Source organism: Myotis yumanensis, unplaced genomic scaffold (assembly GCF_028538775.1).
Source record: "Myotis yumanensis isolate MYYU_CA2020_CCGP unplaced genomic scaffold, mMyoYum1.0.hap1 SCAF_1, whole genome shotgun sequence".
Taxonomy (NCBI): domain Eukaryota; kingdom Metazoa; phylum Chordata; class Mammalia; order Chiroptera; family Vespertilionidae; genus Myotis; species Myotis yumanensis.
Genome location: NW_027223752.1, coordinates 115,514,662 through 115,531,699, shown reverse-complemented (window position 1 = coordinate 115,531,699; position 17,038 = coordinate 115,514,662). Strand labels below are relative to the sequence as shown.

General features: G+C 45.0%; 1 non-coding gene across 1 annotated transcript; it reads right to left on the bottom strand.

Annotated features, from left to right (window-relative positions):
* Positions 1-2,058: 2,058 nt before the first annotated feature.
* On the bottom strand, positions 2,059-2,220 carry LOC139001394 (U1 spliceosomal RNA). Its single transcript, XR_011469988.1, has one exon. It is a non-coding gene; the product is annotated as a U1 spliceosomal RNA (small nuclear RNA).
* Between the last annotated feature and the right edge of the window lie 14,818 nt (positions 2,221-17,038).

Sequence of the window (17,038 nt, the reverse complement as noted above, 5' to 3'; positions counted from 1 at the left end):
TTTCATTATGATGAAAGAACATATTTGTATGATTTTAATTATTTTAAACTTTTTTGAGATTTGTCTTATGGCTCAGAACACGATCTATCTTGGTGCTGCTCCATATGCCTTGAAAAGAATGTATATTTTGCTTCAGTTGGGTGGAGTGATCTCTAAGTGTCAATTAGGTTAAGTTGGTTAATACTGTTATTCGAGCTATCCATATCTAGACTGCTTTTCAGTCTACTCACTCATTCTGTCAAGTATTGAGAGAAAAGTGCGTTTTGTCTATTTCTCCTTTCAGTTCTATCAGTTGTACCTGTATGTATCCTGAGGGTATGTTCCCAGTACATACACATTGCGGTTGCTTTTCTTCTTGATGAACTTGACCACTTTATCATTATGCATTGTCCTTCTTTATTCCTGGAAATATTCTGTATTCCAAAGTCTACTTTGCCACATGTTAATACAGATACTTCAGCTTTCTTTGGATTAGTTTTGGCATGGCATGTCTTTTTGTCATTCTTTTACTATTAACCTACATAGGTCTTTAAGCTTAGGCTTTTCCTAGACAGCCTGGGTGGGGTTCCAGAGGGTTTTTCTCACTGTTGCTGTTCCACCAATAGCTTTCAAAGGCCCTTGCCTGCCTCCCCAGAGGGGCCCCTCTATGTGCTCTTGCTCTCTCCCTAGAGTAGCTGCTGTTACTGTTCTCAGTTCTGCTTGCTCAGCACCTGGGACTCGAAGGGTGGGCCTAGGCAGGGTTCAAGTCTGGTGGGACTTGAACAGGAGTGCCCCTCCCACAGGAGTTGACTTTTATCCTTTCCCCAGAAGCAGTGGATCTTAATTTCTGCTTCTTATCACCCCTAATGGCTTTATTTGAAAGAACCTCCTCCCGAAGTAGATGAGTTGTGTGTCTATCCTCCAATCGCCTTTTATATGTATGTGCCACCAAGTGTGTGAAAGAGTCTCTCCCCTCTTCTGTTCCCCCTGCTCCCCCTCCAATCTTCCTCTTAGGAAATGGTGGGGGAGGGACAAACTCCCTCACACCTCCCACATGCTCTCTCAGGGCAAAACCGTCTGTCCCATCTTTCCTCAGAGAGCCTGTCACTCTTTGGGAGTCAGTTCTCCTGGTTACCTATGACATCCTCAGCTCTCTGATGGGTTTAAAATTCATACTTTTGTAGATTGTCTGGCTTTTTCTTGTTAGATTGGGAGTGACATTCTCTTGTGGCTTTCTACATCCTAAGAGGAAGTGGAACTCAAAGGGTTTTCTGTACATCAAGTGCCTTCTGAGTGACTCCTACTGCCTCTGAGGCAATGTGTGCAGTAAATAGTGTCTCATGGGTATTTTCATTGCCCCATAGTTTGGGTTGTGTTTGCTGTCACTTGTTTAGCTGACATTCACTGAGTCCCTACTCCATTCCAGCTCTGTTCTGAGTGTATCAGTGATGGGGAAAATGAGACATTTTGGGGGGTTAGCAATCTGAATCTGTGCCATTAACATAATGCACATTCTTATTAGCCTATAGTCTAGCCACTGCCCCTTTAATTGTCTGGTCCTGCAAGACCTGTTTACTCCCATTTTAGAGAGGCCATAAACCATCCCCAGATGGAGTTATCAGTGCTGGTGCCAGGCCTTTAGTTGTGGTCTCAAGGCCCCAGCACATGGGGTTCTTTAAGAACTTGCAAAGGGGTCAGAAAAACCCTTATTTGGGAGACAAAGGGCTAGAAAGATATAAAAAGGACAAGCTTCCTCCATTGTTTTGCTCAGAATTTGAGAGACATTTTTCTCTGAGCCCACCAGCGTAAAAAAGTGTAACGCCATTTTTCTAAGCATTGCTTGGTTTTTCTCCAGTCTTCTGTAACATCGGTTCATTTCAAGCCATTTCCAACTCCTCCCACACCCACATCCTTGGTTCTATCTTCAAAATATAACCAGTTCCTTTCAAAACAAAACAATGGACTCACCAAGGGCCCCACAACTGCAATTATCCGAGAGAAATACTAGTAAAGACTTATTTTGGCACTTTTAATGTTTGCTCCTGATGGTTCTGTTGCTCACCAAAGCCTGAAATCTACTAAGGGAGAGCGCAAACACAGTCCCCCACTACTATAAATTATGCAATCGAGTTCCCACATTTGGGGAAATTGCAGGGTCAGCCCATCTGGAACATAATGGATAAGCCTCACCTTGGGAAAGCCATCTTCGTGATTATGGTATCTCACCTGCCAGGCTGATGCTCAACTACTGAGCCACACCAGCTGGGCATACTTTTTTACATTTGTGCTTCAAAAGATACTATCAAGAGAAGAAAAAATGGCAGCCAGATAGGCAGATGTGTTGTGCACATCCTCCTGGGACCAGGCTGGAAAAGCAACTAAATCGGAGAACATCCACTTGAAATTAACAAATTAGACACAGCTGAGGAGACAATTGTCAATAAGGAAGGGCAGAGGACTCCTGGAGAATGTTAGGAATGGGGATCAGGACTGGAGAGGGATGCCCCCCCAGCCCCCCAGGCCGAGAAGGTAAGGTGGAGGCTGCATTGCACCAAAGTCATGTCCCTTGGTGACAGGCATAACACCAAATTGTGAAAACCCACAGGGCTGCTGGCGCCCAGGAAATCTAGACCTGGGACCACAGCCATGGGGGGCAAAAGATGGCCTGAAAAACGGCCTGAGTGGCATGGTGCCTGTGGGGGTGGGGGCGGGAAAGAAACCCGCAATTTCATGGTTGTTTTGCTTTCATTTTGTCTTTGCTTTTATTCTCTAAACCCAGAATATAGGACTTTTCAGCTGCAAAAACTCACCCAAGGCTCCGGTGCAGGGAGAGGCACAGATTTGTGTATCCTGAGGAGAGGCTGGGGAGGGAGGTAGGGCAGTGATATGTGACCAAGACTCTTCCTAACCCTCCAAACCTAAGCAACCATTTCTTCCCAGAAGAGCTAGCCCCTCCCAGGGGCTTCAAGGCAGGGAATACAGCCTGCAACACCCTCCCTGCATTCTGAGCTATACAAAGGAAACAAAAGCTCTGAACAGACCCAAAGAGCCCTCAGTGGCTGGGTTGGAAGAGGGGCCAGTCCACCCCACTATTCTGGGAATCAGACTGATAAAAACTCCAGGTTGCCAGCCAACCCCACTGGTCTCCATACAAGGATCTCTGACCAACCAAGGCCAGAGCTATATTTGGGCCACTTGTGGAGGAGTAGTTCTGGGTCATTTGATCCCCGGATAGCGAAACATCACCAACCCCACCCACCTAAAGCCCTGACAGAAACAGAAGCTTGAGTGGTTAAGATTGACAGCTGGCAGACAGGCAAAGTAGGCAGATTGGTTCCACCGGTTTGCAACAAAGGCCTGTGGACACAGGCACAGCAGAGGAGTGGTGGATCGCCAAAGACAGTGCCTGACAGTGGTTAGCACCTAAATACCTAACAGGGAGCCCAGAAATAACCCAAGCCATTATGCTCAATTAATATTTGACAAAGGAGGCAAGCACATACAATAGAGTCAAGACAGACTCTTCAATAAATGGTGTTGGGAAAATTGGACAGATACATGCAAAAAATGAAACTAAATTACCAACTTACACCATACACAAAAATAAACTCAAAATGGATAAAAGAATTAAACGAAAGATGGGAAACCATAAAAATCTTAGAAGGATCCATAGGCAGCAAAAAATCAGACATATGTTGTAACAATATCTTTACCGATACAGCTCCTAGGACAGTGATGGTGAACCTATGACACACGTGTCAGAGGTGACACGCGAACTCATTTTTTTGGTTGATTTTTCTTTGTTAAATGGCATTTAAATATATAAAATAAATATCAAAAATATAAGTCTTTGTTTTACTATGGTTGCAAATATCAAAAAATTTCTATATGTGACACGGCACCAGAGTTAAGTTAGGGTTTCTCAAAATGCTGACACGCTGAGCTCAAAAGGTTCGCCATCACTGTCCTAGGACAATGGAAACTAAGGAGAAAATAAACAAATGGGACTACATCAAAATAAAAAGCTTTTGCACAGCAAAAGAAACCACCAACAAAACAACAAAAAAGCCCACTGCATGGGAGAACATATTTGCCAATGTTAATCCAATAAGGGTTTAATCTCCAAAATGTATAGGGAATTCATACAACTTAACAAAAGGAAGATAAACAATCCATTCAAAAAATGGGCAAAGGACCTAAATAGACACTTTTTGAAAGAGGTCATACAGAAGGCCAAGAGACATATGAAAACATGCTCAAAGTCACTAATCATCTGAGAGATGCAAATCAAAATGACAATGAGATACCATCTCACACCTGTCAGATGGCTATCATCAACAAATCCACAAAGACAAGTGCTGGAGAGGATGTGGAGAAAAAGGAACCCTCCTTCACTGCTGGAGGGAATGCAGACTGATGCAGCCATTATGGAAGACAGTATGGAGGTTCCTCAAAAAATTAAAAATGGAACTCCCATTTGATCAAGTAATCCCACTTCTAGGAATATATCCCAAGAAATCAGAAACACCAATCAGAAAGAATATATGCACCTCTATGTTCATGGCAGTACAATTTACAATAGCAAAGATTTGAAAACCGCCTAAGTGCCCATCAGCAGGTGAATGGATTAAAAAACTGTGGTACATCTACACAATGGAATACTATGCTGCTGTAAAAAAGAAGGAATTCTTACCATTTGCAGCAGCATGGATGGACCCAGAGAGCATTATTCTAAGAAAAATAAGCCAGTTGAAGAAAGATAAATATGATATGATCTCCTTCATTTGTGGAATATAATGAACAATATAAACTGATGAACAAAAATAGATCCAGGAACACAGAAGCATAGAACAGACTGTCAATCCTCAAAGGGAAGACAGGGAAGGGTGGTGGGGGTGGGGATAAGAGATCAACCAAAGGACTGTATTCATGCAGATGAGTATGACCAATGGACACAGACAATAGGGGGTGGGGGCATGTGGTGGGGGATAAAAGTGTTCAGGGAGAGTTCAATGAAAGAAAAAGGAGACATATGTAAAACTTTATTTAACAATAAAGAATTATTTAAAAAAGAAAAAAGAAGATACTATCAAGGAAGTGAAGCCCTGGCTTGTTTAACTCAGTAGTTAGAGCATCCACCTGCAGACCAAAGGGTCATGGGTTCAATTCCTGGTCAAGGGCATGTCCCTTGGTTATAGGTTCCCCAGCCCAGGTAGGGATGTGTGTGGGAGGCAGCCAATCGATGTTTCTCTCTATCTCTCTTTCCCTTCCTCTTTCCTCCTTTCCACTCTCTCTAGAAATCAATGGAAAAAATATCCTCGGGTGAGAATTAAAAAAAAAAAAAAGAAAGTCAAAAGACAACCCACAAAGTGAGGAAAATATTTGCAAATTATATGTCTGATAAGGGAGTAGTATCCAGGATGTACACGAGAGGTTCAAGACAGAAAGGTAAATGAGGTATATATGACTTCCTGAGCTAAGGAGTGAGGTCAGGAGCCCGAGGCTTCAGAGGGAAGGAAGGTCATATGCAGGACAATAGGAAGAGCAGACGTTCAATAATTAGATGTTTTCCATGCATTATAGATAGATCATTAAAAAGTATTTCTGGTGATAACTCTTATTATGGGCAAGGCCCCCATTTTAAATTCCTTAAGGGAGAGATAAGTTTCTTCTGAGCCTGCAGGGTCTTGCTTGCCTTCAGTTCAAAATAATTCATGTGCCAAATAGCCTAACTTGGAGAGGCATGTTCTGAACCCCTTCACCAATCAAAACCATAATCAGATAGCACTTGACACTCACAATTCAGTATTACTATAATAAAAAAGGCACTAACAAATGTTGGTAAGGATGCAGAGAAATTGAAATCCTCATACATTGCTGGTAAAATGTAAAATGTTGCTGCTGCATTTGCAAACTGCTTGACAGTTTCTCAAAGGTTAAACATAGAGTTACCATATGACCGAGAATTCCCCTAGATATATATTTAAGAGAATTGAAAATATATATAAACACAAAAACTAATACATAAATGTTGATAACAGTATTACTTACAATAGCCAAAAAAGTAGAAAAAACCCCAAATAATCATCAACTGATGAACGGATAAACAAAATGTGGTATATGCATATAATAGAATTTTATTTAGCAACTAGAGGCCCGGTGCACAAAAATTTGTGCACTCGGGGTGGGGAGGGGGGTCCCTCAGCCCGGCCTGTGCCCTCTCGCAGTCTGGGACCCCTCGGGAGATAACGACCTGCTGGCTTAGGCCTGTTCCCAGGTGGCAGAGGGCACGCCCAATCCCTAGGTGCAGCCCCTGGTAGGGCTCAGAGCAGGGCCAATTGGGGAGTTGGGGCACCGCCTCCTGTCATGCACAGAGCAGGGCGGATTGGGAGGTTGCGATGCCACCCTCAGTCACGCTCAGGGTAGGGCCGATTGGTGGGTTGGGGCACCGCCCCCTGTCATACTCAAGGCAGTTGTCGATGGGGAGGTTGCGGCGCCACCCCCTGTCATGCACAGAGCAGGGCTGATCAGGGGGTTGGGGCGCTGCCCCCTGTCACGCACATAGCAGGGCCCAGCAGGGGTGTTGGGGCTCCGTACCCTGTCACGCACAGAGCAGGGCAGATCAGGGGGTTGGGGTGCTGCACCCTGTCACACTCGGGGCAGGGCCGATGGAGAGGTTATGGCTCTACCCTGTCACACACAGAGCAGGGCCCGTGGGGGGAGGGAGGGTTGGGGCACCGCACCCTGTCACACACAGAGCAGGGCCTGTGGCGGGGGAGGGGGGGGAGTTGGGGCGCTGCACCCTGTCATACACAGAGCAGGGCCGATCAGGGGGTTGGTGCGCTGCACCCTGTCAAACACAGAGCCGCAGGGCAATCAGGGGATTGGGGAGCTCCCCCCTATCAGGCACAGAGCAGGGCAGATAGGGAGGTTGTGGCCCCGCCCCCTGTCACACACAGAGCCCGCAGGTCGATCAGGGGTTTTAGGCGCTGCCCCCTATCACACTGATCCCGGTGCCGGAAGGCATATTACCCTTTTACTATATAGGATAGAGGCCTGGTGCATGGGTCGGGGCCAGCTGGTTTACCCTGAAGGGTGTCCTGGATCAGGGTGGGGGTCCCCACTGGGGTGACTGGCCAGTCTGGGTGAGGGGCTGAGGGCTGTTTTCCGGAAGCGAGTGACTGAAGCTTCCAACCGCTCGTTTTCTTTTTTTTTTTTTTTATTCTGGGCCAGCTTTAGCTCTGAGGCCTCGCTGCTGAAAACATCGATACAATGTTGCTAAAGCCCAGCTGAATGAAAGCTGGTTTCTGGGGTTTTGTTTAGCTTCTTATTTGCAACATAGTACATAGTTTCTTAGAGTTGTAGCTCAGAGGCCGGCAGCGCAGGCGGGGAACGTTGGAGTCCGCAGCAAGCAAGCCTCATGTTCGCTTCCAGCTGCCTGGCTGCCGGCTGCCATCTTGGCTGACAGTTAATTTACATATTCTCACTGATTAGCCAATGAAAAGGGTAGTGGTCATACGCTAATTACCATGTTTCTCTTTTATTAGTGTAGATTAGAAGAATGAAATATTAATATAACTACAACATGGATGAACCTTGAAAACATTATGCTAAATGAGAAAAGCCAGTCACAGAGGACTGCATATTGTATGATTCCATTTATATGAATATGGAAAACTATAGAGAAAAAAAGTGAAATAGTGAGTAGGGATAGGAGGAGTGTCATTGGAAGGATATAAAGAGTAATTACTAATAGATAGGGGTTTTTTTTTGGGGGGGGAGGGTTAATGAAATGTCCTAAAACTGATTGTGATGATAGTTGCACAACTCTGTGAATATATTTAAATCTTTGAACTATACATTTTAAATGGGTAAATTTTATGGTGTGTGAATTATATCTCAATAAAGCTGTTATATATTTTAAAAAGACTTATTTTCATGGAGGAACAAGTATACAAATGTTCACACTAGCTTTATTTGTAATAGCCCAAGCCTGAAAACTACCCAGATATCTTCCAAGAGCGAATGGTTAAACAAACTGTGGTCCATCCATACCATAGAACACTACTCAGCAATTAAAAGGAATGAACTATTGGTATGAGCCACAGCTTGGACTACTTTCCAGGGAATTATGCCGAATGGAAAAGCCAGCCTTAAAAGGATACATCCCGCATTATTTCATTTATGGAAGAAGAGTACAGATGAGTGGTTGTCAGGGTTAGGAATAGGAGGGGAAGGTGTGGCTGTAAAGGGGTGACAGGAGGAATCTCATGATAATGGTACACAACCTCTTGATTGTTTTGCTGGTTATTCCAGGCTACCCATGTGACAGGCTTCCATAGGGACACACACACACACACACACACACACACACACACTCACATGAGTGCACACATAACTGTTGAAATCTGAATAAACTCTGTGGAGTGTGCCAATGTCAGTGTCTTTGTTTTGATACCGTGTTGTGGTTATATGAGATGCTGAAGGAACATGGCTGGGGAGGGGTACACAGGACTTATCTGTGCATTTATTTGCAACTGCCTGTGAATCTATACTAAAAATAGAAAAGTTAAAATATGTGTAACTAGAATCCAACCACTTCTAATCACTTGCCCTGGTACCACCCTGGTCTGTCACTCTCACCTCTTATCTGAATTATTGCAATGGCCTCTTAATGAGTCTCCGTGCTTTTACATACAGTCTATTCTCAATAGAGCAGCTTTTAGGCAGTTCCTGTCATTTGTGGAAATAAAGACCAGCCAAATGAGAAAAGCAAAGGCTATTTATTCAGAGCTGGCTCCAGCAAGGGAGGCAGCCTTGTCACTTTATGTTGGCAGAGACTCCGAGGAAGCAGAGAAGTGGGAAAGCTTTACAGTGAAAAAAAGAAGGCTGGTGACCTGGAGAAGCTGTCGCTGGGCTCATTAGAAGCAGGGCAAGCTTTGTGATTGGTTAGGGGGCATGTTTGGCTTTTTCTGGCTGGTTCTAAGTTGGAAACAGGGACAAAGGTTAGGGAAACTGTCAGTTCTGAATCAAGTCCTGACCAGTTGGGAATGATTGTTACAAAAGTCACAGTTTAGCTTTCTGGATTGTCACCAGAGATAGCTGTCTGACTCCAACAGGCAGCTTCCTGGGCTGGTTATTGTATGAGAGGCTTGTTTCCTGGGCAAGTTGCTGCAGTTTGGGGTCAGAGTTCTACTTTTACACATGGTCTGGCCATTGGCCATTTGTGTATTCAGACTCTCCCATTCCTCTGCTAGAACTCTCCAGTGGTGTCCCATCAATGGCCTACAGGGCCCTACACGAACTGGCCCCATCTTCACATCTACCATCATCTCCTCCTACTCTCCCCCGTCTCCACTCCAGCCACATTGGCCTCTGCTGTTCTAGAACATGCCAGGCTCTCTCCCAAGGTATTAATGGCCTTCTAACACACTGCACAATTTTCTTATTTTAATGCTTATTGTTTAAGTATACCAGTAACTCCCAAGTAGAATGTAAATTCTACAAGGATGGGAGTCTTGGTTGATTTGTTCACTACGACCCCAGCACCTAGAACATTGCCTTGTCTAGCCCAGTACAATTTTTGAATGAATAAATGAATGAATATGTGAGTATGTGTGTGTTCAGATAGAACATCTACTAAATTTTTATTAGATGCTTGGAGTTTACTGGGCACTGTGCTAAGTGCTTTCATATATTATTCTATTTTTATTCTTCATAGCTCTACTATGGGTAGGTATTATCAGAGCCACTTATTTTCCAGATAAGATAATCCAAAGGGACACATTGACCAGAACCCTAGAGCTTCTCAGGGATTTACATAAATGTTTAAAATTGAAAAAATTCTGGCTCCAAAATACAAATACTTCAGAATAACCCAAGCTAATTAATGTTTGATCAGATATCTACAAAATGTCATCAGTTGTTAATTTATGTCACTAATTCTGTGTGAACTTCTTTAATTATTAAATTAGTTTTCATAAAATTTTCATTATGTTTGGAAATAATTTTTAGATTGGAGTTTTTAAAAATTCTGCAAGTACTTAAAAATGCAAGTGAATGCTGGGGTGCTGAGAACTTACAGATAATTGTGCTGTAAATGAGTTACTCTTAGCCAAATAATTTCCAAGGCAAGCTTACCAAAAACATCACGTCATATCATTTTACAGTAATATGTTACATTTAATGTAGCAAGTCTGTGTGTTTTAATAATTGATTTGGGGAGGAATCTCCAAAAGTAATAGCATCATCCTAGGAAAGTCTTAAAATGTCCTTTGATATAATTAGCCCCATTTTACAGACTTAACTCCATGAGCTGAAGTTTCTGGGTCACACTAGTCAAACTTCCCCAATGTCTTCTAGCTAAACCCTCCCACCATCCTCCTCACCAATGCATTCCCTGACCCCGCGTCACCACCAAGTTCAGCCTGGGCCTGGGCACACATAGGTGTGAGAGAGAGAGAGAGAGAGAGAGAGAGAGAGAGAGAGAGAGAGAGAATATGGGAATGGTCAGGCAAGGTAACATTTCCAAGGCCTGGGCCTCAGGCATCTTTCCTCTCTCCCCTTTCTCTCCACTGCCCCTAGCCATCCTCCCAGATCCTTGAAAGCTACATCCGGAATGAGAAAACTAGCTATCCCCAAAATTGCCACAAGATGGTGCCACGAGCTCATAACCAGGCCTCTGTAGGTCCCGCTTCAGAGAGACAAGATTCAGACCAGGAAGCTGAGGCGCCCCAGAGACCCTCCTCTAGTGACTCCAGCCCCTCCAGGGTGACCAACAGGGCTGTGTGCACCACTGAGGCAGACACAGCGGTTTGGCTCCTGCTCCCTCTCTGTCCCCGTCTCTCTGTTGTTTTGTCTCTCCATGTTCACCCTCCAGTCTCCTTCTGTCTCTTCCTATCCCCATCTCTCTTTCCCTGTCTCTCTCTCTCTACCTCATCTTCCTCAACAAACCTTATACTCCCTTGTATTTAACAAGTTAGTTTTAATAACCAGTTGCTGATGTCTATTATATGGCAGACACTGCCAGGCTCTGGAAGGTCAATGAATGCAAGTTGGAGTCCTAGTCCAGGGAGCTAGCTCCCAGCAGAAGACTGTGATGGGCAAGGCCCTTTTATCTTGCGCCTCCTCCCTGTCTCTTTGCTTCCTCTCACTTTCTCTCTCCTGCCTGAGTGGCAGAGACTCTAGAGCAACAGGGATGGCGACTGTCTGCCCTAATCCCACCCCCATACAGTGGAGCCAGGCTTGGCAGAGCAGCAGGAAGCCCCCGGATCTTGAGAACCTCTGGGAAGGTTGTCTCTGGGCCTGCAGGCCTGGGTCTTCCCACCTGTGAAATGAGATAGGTGGGTCAATCATTTGCTCCCTTCCAGCTTGGGACTCTGAGGTTCTCCAGAACTACCCCACCCAGCCTTGGCTTTGCAGGCTCATCCCAGCTTCTTGCCAACATTGAAGCACTGGCCTCACTTAAAGACTCACTGACCTGGCTGGTCAGCTGGGCTCCACTTGGCTTAGGATGGGAATCTAGAATCAGTCACCAGAAAGAGACAGAAATGTTCTCCCAGCCTCTAATACATAAACTAATTTCCCAGAAGTCCCACCTCCTTATCATTCTCAGTTCATGGTTTTTGATTTAGAGGCCTCACTGAGGGGTTAACAGGGAGGCCTATGTGAGTGACCCAGTGACTAAAATTTTATTGTCAGCACTTCTTTCCCTTGACTGTTACAGTTAATTACCTTCCCAGAACCACACCCACCCTGCCCCACACTATGTGCTAGGCCAGTGATGGCGAACCTTTTGAGCTCGGCGTGTCAGCATTTTGAAAAACCCTAACTTAACTTTGGTGCCGTGTCACATATAGAAATTTTTTTATATTTGCAACCATAGTAAAACAAAGACTTATATTTTTGATATTTATTTTATATATTTAAATGCCATTTAACAAGAAAAATCAACCAAAAAAATGAGTTCACATGTCACCTCTGACACGCGTGTCATAGGTTCGCCATCACTGTGCTAGGCTGTGTATGAGGGTGGGTGTATGTTTAGCCCATCCTTATTCCCTTCCTTCTTTCTCCAGTTTGTCACTCTCTCTCTCTCTCTCTCTCTCTCTCTCTCTCTCTCTCCCCCTCTCTCTCTCTCACTTAAATTTCAAATGCGTCAAAAATTTATTTGTAAAAAATAAAATTATAAGAATACTTGGAATTCCTTTATGATCTCAAAATGGTTTTTTACTTTATTCAAGATCTAAGAGCCATAAAAAAAGTATTTATTAATTCAAATACATTTTTTAAATTTCATGGGATAATATCATAAGCAAAGTCTAAATACAAACAACAAATTGGGTTTTAAGGCAGAACTTTACAACTCATATCAAAAACAGCTCATCTTCTGTGTATTTAAAGAGCCCTCAGATATAAAAACAAAAATAGAACCAACCAATGCTAGAAGAATGGTCAAAGTCAATGAAACGACCGTTCATAGAAAAGGAAACACAATGACTCTTAAACATATTACAAAATGTTCAACTTCACTCAAAATAAGAGAAAGAACAATTGAAAGGATGCAAGGTAATTCAATGAGGAAAAGATATCTTTTCAACAAAAAAAGTGCTGGATAATGTTATGCCCAGATTTCAAGATCCCCAATAGACCACCAGGGAGCCAGCCAAGTCCGATGCAAAAGCAGAGAGTCTTTATTCAAACTAGTTTGCCCCCACCCCCCTGAGGCCGAGAGAGTATGAGAGCCCCGTGGGAAGAGGGGTTTAATAGGGGGGTTGGAGTAAGGGGAGGAGAGAGGACTGTGGGCCCTGCCGATTGGCCAGGCGCAAGTCGGTGTCTCGTTACACAGGATGTGGTCATATCTATGGCACGCACTTCCCTTGATTATCATTGGTTAGTTTAAAGAAATCCTAGGTGTGGCTAGCAGAGGCTTGGACTTCCGGGAAGAAGCTTCTGCTGAGCACATGGCTGCTGCCCAAAAATGGAGGATTCGGGGCAAGATGGAGGGTGTAGCCCTCGCCCTTTCAGATAATTGGATATCTACATGGAGGGCGGGGGGGGGGGGGGGGGGTGGGGCGGGGGGGAGAACCTTTATCTTTTATCTCATACCATACACAAAAAGTAACTCAAAATTACCTAATAGCTGAATCTATAAACTTTTAGAAGAAAACATAGGAGAAAATCTTCAAGACCTTAAAATGAGCAAAGACTTCCAAGACAAGACATAAAACTTCTAACCATTAAAATATTATAGATTGAACTTCATCAAAATTAAAAACTGCTGTTTGTCAAGTTAAAGCATCAAGAAGAAAGGCAAGCTGAGAGAAAATACTCCAAATATACACATCTGCTAAAAGACTTGTAGTCCGAGAGTATACTAAGAACTCTTAAAACTAGTACTCATACTATACCAATAAAATAATCCAACTTTTAAGTGGAAAAAAATATCTGGACACTTCACAAGACATGTGCCCAATAAGCACATAGGAATGAGGCTCAAGGTTGGCACTACCACTGTGGAATTGGTTTGGCACTTTCTTGACCCAGAAATTCTCCTCCTAAGTATTTACTCAAATGAAACCATATGTCCATCAAAAAACACACTATGTTGGCATGGCTATGAGAAAAACACACTCTCAATCACTGATGAGGAGAGTTTAAATTGAAATAAACTCCAAAGAGGGTGTTTGGGCATTTATCTTACCTAATAATAGACAAACATGTAAATTGACCGTACCTCCACTACACTCACCAGCCAATTGGGGGAGTATGCAAATTAACCCAACAAAGATGGAGGTTAATTTGCATATGTAGGTGCAAAGCAGAGAGGAGCGAAGACTGAAGGAGACTGAAGGAGACTGAAGGCTCCAGCCGCTGGAGCAAAGACTGAAGGCTCCGGCCAGAGCGAAGGCCTGGGTCCCGGGTGCCGGAGGAAAACCCGTGCCGGGAGCCAGGGGAAGATAAGGCCTATTACACAAATCTCTTCATGCAACAGGCCTCTAGTTAAATTATAAATGCTTTGACCTAGCAATTTCCCTCCTAGGATTTTATGCTACTGATAAACACAGTTTAAGTGGCATATTTAAAAGTTATTACTGCAACATTGTTTGAAATAGCAAAACTCAAAACATAATCTAAATGCAAGATAGGTTAAATAGTGATACATCTATACAATGAAATCATATATAACTACAAAACCGAATGGGGACCATCTATGTGCTAATATGGGATAAACCTCAAGGTTTAATGTGAACAAAGCAACATGTGTTTGTTATGTTGTAACTTGTGTAAAAAAAACAAACACTGAGGATAGATATTTGGATTTTCTTATATATACATTAAAAAAAAAAAACTTCTGGAAGAATAACCAAGAAACCAATACAAAAGTACCTGTTAGAAGGAAGATGTAGGAAACGTGGATGGAGTCAGGAGTATGAAGGACAATTTCATGGTATGCCTTTTTAATCTTTTAAACATTTTGATCCATGTGACTGTACTAGCTATTCAAAATTTAAATATTTAAAAATTAACATCAAAATAATATATTATATATTAGTATGTAAACACAGCATAACTATTGTAATATATAGGCAGTGTCTAGTCCATCAGAGGGAATTCTTGGCACACAATAACAGTTATTGTTATCCCCACTCATACTTCAGGTTCTAGTCCCCCAAATCGGAGGTGCCCAGTTGCTTCTCCTGTCCATGCCCTCACAGGGGCTTTCCCTTCTGCCCAATGTTTTTCCCCCACTTATCCTCTCCTCACCCGCGTAGCAGCAAGTTTCAGGCAACACCTCTTCAAGAACCCTTCTCTGATTGACACCTCCTCCCTCCCCACACCCTGACCGTTAGGAACCCCTCATTCTCCCGTGGGGACTGCAAGGTCTGCTCAGTCCTCTGAAAGTCAGGGACTCTGAACCCGGACTGCTGGCTGTTAGGTCGGAGAGAGCCCAGGATCGGACACATGCAGACATGTGATGAGACAATGGACTTCCCCTGGAATTTCTCACAGATCAACCTGCTAGACACAGATACCGGCTTCTTCTCCCTTAATCCACATACCCCCACACAGATACTGACTTCTTTCTGAATACCCCGCCCATCCCCTGCGGCAGAGAATTCCTCAGCTCAGGCCCCCCCGCCCCGCCCTCACCCAACCGCAGTATAAAAAAAGCGCCCCCCCTCCCTGTTGGTGTGAATCCACGTGCCCTGTCCTTGGGGTACGTGGGTCTCCCGGGAACGCAGAATAAACTTTCCTTCCTTCCTTCTTTTTCTGATCAACTCTCTATTTCCTTCGCCGCCTCCTGAGCCACCTAACACTGGCCTCACCAGAGTAGCAAACAGTTCCAAGATGGGGGATACTGGCTGGCAGAGGACTTGCTCCTCACCACACAGACAACTGCAACTTTCAGTTTCCCCTAAACGTTATGTTGGTCCTCCCCGGCCCAGAGCCTGAGGAGTTTCTGTTTCCTCTAAGTGTTCACAGGTAAGTGCCTGGGCTGCCCCTTGTAACACTTGGTGAGTCACCTGTAGCCATGGAGGGAACAGAGGCAGATCTCTCACACGTGAAGCTCATGGTTCCACCAGGAGGGCAGGCACTTTTGCAAGGAACTGACTCAGACCGTGGGGAAGGGGCATAATGAGCACCCCAAAGTGAAGGGGAAGCCCAAGTGAGAGGGAGGAGGACAATGCCCCATTAGGCCTCAGAGAGGTGAGAGTATGGCTGGCTGGGATGAGTGGTAAGGCTTATGAATAGACAGCCTGGCCCTCTAGGGCAGGGCAGGGACAGCAGGCTGAGGCTCTGGCCCTCTGGGGAGGGGCTCTGGAGCTGCGACCTGACCCCGGTGGGTGTGCAGGCTGTGCCGGGAGGACATACAAGAGGAGGGACAAAGCCTGATGCCAAGGAAGCTGGAGAAGGTCCTGAGGGAGGCCTGGTGCCACAGGCTGTTCCTCAAGGGCAGGGCTCAGATTTCTGTGGGGGTTTCCTCACAAGCCTCTTCAGGAAGTGAGAGTCATTTCTCTATCTTTCATTCTTTCTTTTCTTTTTTTCTTTCTTCTTCTTCTTCTTTTCTTTTTTTTTCTTTTTTTTTTAGATTCATTTCTGAGGAATGGAGAAGTCAAAGGGTCCCCTGGTTGGGGGCTGGAACACTGAAGCAGAAAGCCAGGCCACTCAAGTGTAACAGGAGGGGAAGCTGAGAGCAGCCCTGAAACCTCTCCGGAATGTGATGACTCCACCCTGTTTCGGGACCAGCTCTGACACACGCATACCCCCTCTTCCCTGGCACACCTCCTGACTCTCAAGAGGAACAGAGTGCCCACTCCTGCCCCAGGGGCTTTGAGATCCCTCAGCAGAAAGGAGATCTGTGGGTGATTTAGAGCATCATGAGGGCTTGTGTCAGCCTTCAGGGCTCTGGTCCCTGGCTGCAGACACTAGGGACATCGGGGACCATCCATCCCCACACCCCACTGCTCTCCAGGACATTGTAAACACATTTGTTTGAGTTTTCAAACCTCTGCTAAGAACCACAGGAAGGGTAGGGCTCCCCTTCATGCTGCCCTAGGCCCCAGCCTGGCCCATCAGGCATGCAAGACAGAGCTGTTGGACGAGTCAGAGAGTCAGAGTCAAGAGGTCTCACGCCCTGGCCGGAGAAGCAGGACCCACTCTTTCTCACCTCACCCCCACTGGCCTGGATCAGAGTTGTAATCTGGAAGTTGAGACCTGCCTGATCCCCAGATCCCTCCAGCAGTGACCTCTCCTTGGTGGCCATCCCCCAACCTCTCTGATCCCCCCCACCCTGCCCCAAACACACATACACACACACTCTGGAGCTGGGAGCCTGAGCCACATGCTTTGCTCCCTCATACTGGAACCAAATCAGCTGCTGCCAGGCTGTTTCGGTGGGCCCTGCCTCTCCAGTCAGCTAGCCAGCACCGCAGAGCAGGCCTGGCTCTCCTGTCATGGTGCTGTGTACCAATCTTAGGGCGGTTACTCAGCAGGGGATTGTGATGAGCAAAGGCTTGTCCAGAGAACCACTGTAGGTCAGAAGGGCCCTGACTCA